Source organism: Rhineura floridana, chromosome 1 (genome assembly GCF_030035675.1).
Source record: "Rhineura floridana isolate rRhiFlo1 chromosome 1, rRhiFlo1.hap2, whole genome shotgun sequence".
Classification (NCBI taxonomy): Eukaryota; Metazoa; Chordata; class Lepidosauria; order Squamata; family Rhineuridae; genus Rhineura; species Rhineura floridana.
In genome coordinates this window covers 63227066-63236077 of record NC_084480.1, presented here as the reverse complement: position 1 = coordinate 63236077, position 9012 = coordinate 63227066, and positions in this window count along the sequence as shown.

The window sequence follows — 9012 nt, the reverse complement described above, 5'->3', positions numbered from 1 at the left end:
AGTTTCTTGCATATCCAGTCCCCCTGCACAATTCAATATCCAAAGGTGTCCTGAGAATGAACAGAGACAACAGAGAGATCTTTCTCCATGAGAAAGTGGGTGCATATCCATCAAACTCCAGAGCTGTTAGTTAAAAACATACCGCTTCTTTCTTTCTTTTTACACCACACTGCTTTAAGGACATGGAACTAGCAGTAAAACATCATCTAGGACCTTCAAACACAATCCACATCCTCTGCCAATAACCAATAGCTTTGAAAACTCTGATGGATATTAATTGAGGCAGCCCTGCTCCTGGTCAGTGGCTCAGAGGCTGACAACAACACAGAAAAGGAACAGGCAATATTGGGTTTCCTGCTTGGCAGAATTGCTGACTGCTATGAGTGTCCCCAAGCAACTCCACTGTAATGCATGAATGAGCTCCAAGTTAAGTGAATGCTCCTGAGGTTTTGTCCATTATAAGCAGCTGTCTTTAGCACACCTGCAAAGTATGTTGAACAGTATTTAAAGCAGGGGAGAGCAGGGAAAATGTTCTGCATAACATCTGCCTCTGGATTTGCTGTTATTTACCCTAGAGATGCTCTTGCATCCTATTTTCTTTGGGGTTTTCCTTCATGTAGTCCTGCCTGTGCACTTTCCCTGTCTTTTGGTTGAATTAACCTGAGAATATAAGTAAACAACTGTAGACAGGTTGCTAAGAATGGGAAAATGAGGGTTGTTCACCAGCTGTTTCCTGCCAACTCACAGTGGACAGAGGAGGTAATGGGTGGTGTCATTATACCTCTATTCATTTGCATGGCTGGCTGGGAGGACATGTTTGTGTTTCATTTATTTAGATACTCTTAGCCATCTTCGCTGTTTGTCTGCAGTAAAACTGAAAAGCGTGTCATGCACTATTACACAAGCAAATGTAATGTCTCAGAATAAACACAAGCTATTAGTCTGCAGGCAGTCATTTGAAGTAAAAACAGGTGTTTCCTATATTCTTTGTGACTGCTTACACATGCAAGCTCTCTTACATTAGCTTTCAATTACTTGGGAATGTGAGCATTAGAAGAAGAAAAAGGAAATTAAAAAGGGCCCAGGTTTTTGAAAGAGTCCTTCAATGTACAGCCAAATTAAATATAGCCAAAATGGCCCTTTTAGGTATTTAAATAATTACAGTAAATGAGCCGGTGCAGACAACTGTTCAGTCACCAGTTATGTTTTTCATCTTCTTTGTGGGATTGAGCAAATTAAAGCCAAACACCATATCATGTTCTCTCTCTCTCTCTCTCTCTCTCTCTCTCTCTCTCTCTCTCTCTCTCTCTCTCTCTCTCTCTCTCTCTAAGTAACTGATGTTCAGGGTGGAATATAATCAATATAATTCCTCCACCACTGTGATGGAATACATGTGGGCAGGGGCCCTCTAGGCCTCCCCATTTGGTCCAAATGGGGATGGGATAAAACTAGGCAATGAACTGTTGTATTCTGGCCCAGTGCCAGATCCCATGGAGAAGGCAGCAAGGCAGGTCAGGAGTTGCGCGGTCACAGATAGCTCCAAGTGAACAACTTGCTCCCACGAGAGCAGACCGAGGCCTTTTAAGTCTCTGCCTCCAAGCAACCTCTTTTAGGCTCCACTCCCTTCCAGAAAACTTCAGAGTCTTAAAGAGACAATCCTCTGGCCTGAAGATGAGCACTCCTCCTCCATTCCATAGCCTTCTGCCTGCTGCATTCACCCTGTGCCTCTGGACCAGTGAGGTACTGTGGAGGCATTCGGTTCCTCAAATGAAAGCACCTTTGAAGGTCCAGGCTGTGGCCCTCCAGGCTCTGGAGGTACTTCTGGGGGCTCCTGTCTGACAGCTTCAGGTGCAGTGGTCTCCTGATCTCCAGCAGCTGACTCAGAGCTCTGAACTTGGTCCGGCTCCGTAGGTGGTGCTCAGCAGCCTCTGACTCTTGTGTATGGATTGCTCATAGATTCAGGGTCATGACAGGAACAAGCACTGGGCCATGATAGTCAGTCAAAGAGGCCAAGGGACTGTACAGGAAAGCACTCATGCCAGAGACGTTTGGAGAAGGCCACCACATATTGGTGTTTCAATACTACTGCTAGAAGCCTCTGAGCTGAGATGATGGAGCTAGAGTGCCCGGTCTGAAAAGAGAACAAATAATAGATATCATGGAAACTGGGTGGAATGGAGAGAACCAATGGAATGTGGTTTTCACTGGATAGTCAATGGGAAAGAGAAGGATTGATGCTCTGGGGAAGGTATAACTCTGTACATGAAAGAGTCAAACTAGAAACCTCAAAAAGGGCAGACTCCTCCACAAAATCGCTGTGGGTAGCAATACGAGGCCCAGGAAGTAATTCTGTATTGAGAACATGCTATTGCTTCCCTGACCAAAATGCTCAGCTTGAGATGGAGAATGAAATAAAGATGTATTCAAAGGCTAAAGTTTTCTACTAATGGGTGACTTCAGTTACCATCACATAGATTGAGGAAATGTGTCCTCTGGTCATAACAAAGAAATGAAGTTTCTAACTACCCTAAATGCAGTAGCAGATGGTTTGGTGAGGTGGAGCCACTTACCTGACCTCTCAGCAGATTTCTGCTGTTTACCTAGAGGGGGAAAAGTAAAAGGGAAGGGAGGTCGTCATGGAACAAACACACTGGCAGGAGCTCTGGATTGGCTCCACTGGTGTGTTTGCACCGTGCTGACCTTGTCACCACCTTGTCACTTCCCTCCCGGTTTACCAGCAACAACTCACTTGCTGGGAGGTCAGGAAAGTGTCTCTGCCCCACCAGGCCATCCACTGCTGCCTAAATGACTGTGTCCTAGAACAAGCTGGTGAGCCAACCAACCAGAGGGGAAGCGCCCAGGCCCTGGTGTGAGATGTAAGTGTTAGAAACACATATGTAAGTGAGTAGTTGCCAAGGAAGTCCTTGGCAGTCATGAGTGACTTCAAAAAGATGATGTATCTCAAAAATGAGGGGGACCAGTAAAAAAATCTGAAAGGAAAAGCCAAGCAGGTCAAATCTCTCCAAAACATTTGGGGGTTTATTCAAAGTCACAATAACAGATGCCCAACTAGAATGTATGCTGGAGATCAGAAAAGGTACCCCAAGGCCAAGAGGACTTAGCATTTGCAGGATCAACTCCTTATACATTTGATTCACAGTTCTTTAATATGATGGTACAGTATGTATATTGAACACATTTTTATCTTTCAGAGCTCAGAGAAATGTACCTCAGTTGCTCCTATTTTATCTTCACAAACATCTTGTTTTGTGTAGCTAATTTTATTCTGCTAATGAACTGGGATTTTAATCACATTAGGCTGCTGCAATCCTATATCTACTTACCTGGGAAGAAGCTCAACTGAACTCAGTGTGACTTATATCTGAGTAGACTTGTATAGAATTGCACTGATAATGATTCTCCCCCACTCACACCAGTTCTTCTGCAATAGAATATGCTTTGCTACAATACCACTGGGTATTCCACAGCATAAACAAAGCTATTGCTCAGAATCAACAGTGCAGGAATATTTATGGAACAAGAATGCACTGTGCTTTCTACTCTTGATGCTGTTGTGTGGGCTACTGTTTTTACATTCAATCATAAAGAAGACAGAAGGAAAAAAGTCTGCAGACATTCTTTATGAGCATTTAACAAAAGCTACTTTAGGTATGTAGTATTAGGTACATAATGAGTAAGGGTTTCTTTTCATGTCGAGATGGGGGACAAATTCAATCCAGCTTTCATTTAAAGGTGAACATAACATATCTGCACTTTCTGAAACAATATGTGAAATGAAACACTGCTGTCCTTCAAGAGTTGCACTTCTCCAAATTTTGTAATGCAGTTGTCCAGCCAAATAATGTGTACAAAAAAACGCATATACTAAGGTAAAGTGTGCATATAAATGCATGTATCAGTGAAAAAAACATACAAATGTGCATTTATATTAGGGGAAATTGCTTTGCAAAAAAGGAGTATATTAGGCAAAATTACACACAAAAGGTTATATTAGGAGAAATTTGCATTAAAATATTGATGAATTTTCATGAATTGTTATTGCAAACTGATATAGAATTGTGGAGAACTGAAGGCTGGAAAAATGAGGAACTGACAGAAGCCAAAATGGACAGGTCTGCCCATCCCTGCTTCTTAATTAAATTGCAGCAAAATAGGCTAAGCCTATAGTTGAGATCAAAAGGTTTAAAATGCCTGCTAAGTAACTTGGTTTAGACAGGATGGCAGGTCAATCATTAGTTGCGGGTTGCACCCTCTGTTGTCTCAAACTAGGGCCTACAATGGAGTGGGTAATCTTTACAAGAATTAGTTTTACTGGTTAGCATAGAAGTGAGCTATATGAAGTTCACAAGGAAGGCTGAATTGCTAGTCCTCCTCAGGAAAATATCTGTGTCATTTCCCTTCAAATTGGGACTAGAACATCTGTTACCTTGAAGTCACTAGCTTTTATTCAATGTAGCATTAAACAGATCATTTCATCAGTGCAAGGATGATGGAATGACTTCTCCCCTTATATGCCCCCAGATCTCTTCTGGGTTTCTCCCCAACCCTCCAGAGGAGATCTGGGGATGATGCTGGGGGTGGGAGGAAATCCCATTGTGCTACTAATCCTTGCACTAACACAACTATTTAGCTGAATACTGGCTGCTGCCCATGGCATGGACCATAATAACGGCCATCTTGGGCCAAAGTACACCACATTTTACCAAACAACTGAAAACATCAAGCACAAAGCTTACTCATGTTCTTAGAATGAGTGTCCTTTGCTATGGAATAGTAGACGTTTTCCCATTGTCTGGTGCATTACAGAAGAACCCTGCTGGATCAGATCAAATATCCATCTAATCTAGCATCCTGTTTCTCAAAGTGGCCATGGATGACACCACAGGATACAGCAGGGATAACCAACATGGTGCCTTCCAGATGTTGCTCAACTCCTATCATCCCAGACCATTGGCTATGCTGGTTGAGGCTAAGGGGGAGGTCAGAGTCCAACAACATCTGGAGAGCACCACATTGGCTATCTCTGGGCTACAGCATGAATGGCACTGTTGTAGCATGGTACAGCATGGTGTGATGTGGACGAGTGTGGTGACGTTAGCGCTTCTTCCCTTCCATGCCCAAAGAGCAGGAACACAGTTAATTTTAGAACAGGTTAGGTGCAAGATTTCCTGATGGCTACAGAAGCAAGAGATAATATAAAATAGGTGGCAAATTCATGTATCATTTCATATTTAGTTTAAAAAACACAATCCTTTCGTGAACTCATTTAAAGCTTTACAAATCCATAGTCCATCATTTTAAACATTAGGCAATTCTAATATATCCTTTTTTTAACTGCAAAATAAAATTGGACAGATCATCTTGGTTGGTACCATTAGCATAATAATTAACTGAGGTGTATATATATTTTAAAATGGCATCAACATAGTCAAAGCAGAAATAATCTCAGGTGTCTGATCTTGATTAGTTATTGCTCTTTAAGTGCAAATTAAATCAGAAGCGGTGCACTTTCATCCACACCTGCCATTTAAATATCTATTTGTTTTACTTGGTTTTCTGCAGTTTACATCCAGCTGCATTTTTAACAGCCTGAAGACAGCTAACAACAGTTAAAAGCCATCAAATCAAATCAAAGTGCTAAAAACAATGACGAATGTTAACTGCATAAATGACAAAAAGAAATCCGTAAGAACTGCACGTTCCTATAAAATATCACAGGCATGGACAGGATCACTCCCATTCCTAATATTCACTGGAATAATATGAACTGAATTTCAAAAACAATATTGAGTGGGTCTGCTGAATCTCTCTGGAATGCAAGTTCTATAACAAAAGTGCCACCACTAAATAAGTCCTATCCATTGAGCTCCCACCACTTCTCTCTGTCTCTCTCTCAATAACTTATAGCTAAATTGAGATGCGTTGGTGAATTCCTGGTGTCACCTACTCTAGCAATACAAATGGTTGCTGTTATTTTTATACACAGATGTACCCCAGCTCCATGCTAAAAGAACAGAAGCATTTTTCACTTCAGCGAGCAACGCAATGGGTTGGATCCAAAGGTGCTATGACACAAATGGAGGGAAGGGCTTGGAACCAGTGAAGGCTTCAAGGAATGGAAACAGGGAAGGCAATTTTCCCCAATTCCCCTTTTACCCTCTAGCCTCTCATATTACTTTTTTACACGGTCTCAGAGGGGCCTCCACCAATCCTCCTGAGCAGAAGTGGGGAAGGATGTTGTGGGCTGCAAGGATAAGGGGAAGTCAAGGTCTAAGACTACCCTATTCCATGAATGGACTTTGCTCACAGAAGATGGATCTGACCCAATGCCTTGATCATGTGAATGTGTACAGAATGCCTGTAGGTGACAGTTGGCCAGAGAAAGCACATAATAATTGTGACAATAGCTACATCGGCTGTCAGTTAGTTCCCAAACAGAATTCAAAAGTTTTGACCTTTAAAAGGATTGTAAAAGGATTGAGTCTGAGGTATCTTCTCCTGCAATATAGGACCGACATGAACTTCCCTGCTCCAAGTACTATTATTTCTAATGTTCTGTGGGCAGGGCCATTGCTAGGGACGGACAGAGCCCAAAGCAAATCACAATATGAACCCCCTGTTTCCTTCATTTGCCCCTGCCTCTGCCACCCCTCCTCCTCTTCATGGCAATGGTGGTAGCAGCAGGCCTTCCTCTTCCTCCCCAGGTTACTTTTTATTGGGGGTTTTTTTTTTGCCAGTCCTTTAGTGGCAGCAGCCTCTCTCCCCCCACTTACTTTTCAAATTTTGCTGGTGGTTTATAGGTGGCAGTGCCAGCAAGGATCTCTGCCTCAATCTCCTCCTTCCTTGCATTGATCTAGGAAGGGAGGAGGTGGGGAGCCTCATCAGGTCGTGGGAGGCAGCCAGGCCAGTCAGGGAGTGGGGCTGTTGGCACCTGGTATGGGAACCCAAGTGATAGCCCCTATTCTACCCCCCCCGACAGCCCTGTCCATTGGTGGTATCTTTCTTTGGGCATAAATAAAACGAACCTGTGTCAAAGGAGCCAAAAATATATCATCCAATAAAGGTGCAGCTCATGGAGGTCTGTGATCAGGAGCTCCACAGTTTATTAAAGGTTAATAGCAAGGGGAGTTGGATAGGGACCACTGTGCTTGGGGAGGGAGAGTTAACTAACTGGCTGCTGGTTTGTTTCTGGGCTCAGTTCAAGGTGCTGACATTGGTATTTAAAGGCCTAAGAGACTTAGGCCCCAAATATCTGTAAGTCTGGCTCCTTCTCTACAGACTCTCGAGGTTTTAAGATCAGCAAAGGGGGCTCTCTTGGTAGTTCCACCACCCTCAGAAGGTGTGTGTGTGTCCCAGGAGAGGGCTTTCTCGGTGGCAGCCCCTAAGTTGTGGCATGTCTGGCACCTACATTATGTAGCTTCCGTCGTATGCTGGAAATGCACCCCTTCACCCTAGCCTTTGGCACATGATAGATTTCTGGCACCCACTTGTTCTTGTGCCTGTCATTTCTTTTAAAAGGTTTTTAATACTATATTTTTAAAATTGCTGTAACCTGCCCTGTGAAGAGTAGGTAAGAAATCAAAATAAGAACAGTAATAATAATCACTACTACTACTACCCCTTTTCCCTACTTAAAATCACTACCAGTATGTGCCCAAAGCTGCAATTTGTCCAGTGGGAGAAAACAGAAGTCTGCGTCTGTGTTGGAATAGCTTTTTAATATGTTCTCAAACCTTCTTTTTAAAAATGTTTTTAATCTTAGACGGTGTTTTGAAAGCTTTTTTAAGAAGTGTTTTTAAAGATGTTTTGTTTTAATGTGTTTTAAAGTTTGTTTTTATGATGTTTTAAAGTTTTTAGTGCTTTTGTTTGCCGCATTGGTCTCCTGCCAGAGGGAAGGGCAGGATATAAATAAAATAATAAATAAATACATATACATAAATAAAAGGTACTATCTCTAGTCAGAACTGTTGCTTGCTGTCCATCATTATAATGCTGAAAGGTGATATTCAAGAACTGGAATCTTACAAAGAAGTTCTGCTTTGGTTCGTCTTATAATTGCATGTTTATTCTACAGGAGTGACACAGTCTTCTATCCTCTATAACATGCTAATATAAGAAGATCCATAAATCCCTTGTATGCTCTGCAAAATATTCCACTCTAATGAAAAAAGGCCATCATTTCATATTTCTTGATTTTTGTTAGGTTTAAAAGTATTTTAAAGGATTAGTGCAGTGACTCATGCTGCAGTCTTATGTATGCTTACCCATGAAATATACTGGGGTCTTACTTCTAATTGAGCATTCATAGGATTGTGTTACAAATGAAGAAAATTTACATTTAGTCCTCCTAACTTCATCTGCAAATACCTTTTCCTATTGCAAGCAGCTTTTCTCATTGCAATAGGGACAGAAAACTAGCACCTGTCTTGTCCATACTTAAGCTGGTTTCCCATCACCACCACCTCTGCAATGTTTACTTTTGTTCCTAAGCACAGTGAAATGTCACTCCCTCATCTGCTGAAGCACTTTTCAGAATTGCTGCCATCTCTATTTTCATTAAGCACCAACACAAGATCACAACCTTTAACAAGACTAACAAACAAATCACTTCCCCTTACTTAGAATCATGGATAGTGGTAAGATACCCTTTAACACTCATCAATATGATCCACATTTTAATCATGTAACTACCACAACTGCAAACACTAAAAGGTGCAAGAAATATGTTAACTTATAAGCATTCCCAAGCAATCCAGTGGCTGGGAACACACAGTCGCAGAACTCCACCTCCAGTCCATTGGCAGCAAGACCACAACATCCAAAGCATCTGCAGCTCAGGAGGGAAGGGGGGAACCATCAGAAAAAATGTAGTGGGAGGTGCAATATTCTTCAAACCTTCTTCCTTTCTATCAGACTCAATAGGAGAGGAATGACTTGTGCCAGGTCCTATCCTGGTATGATTTTTGGTGTGTTCATGGGCATGTCTATGGG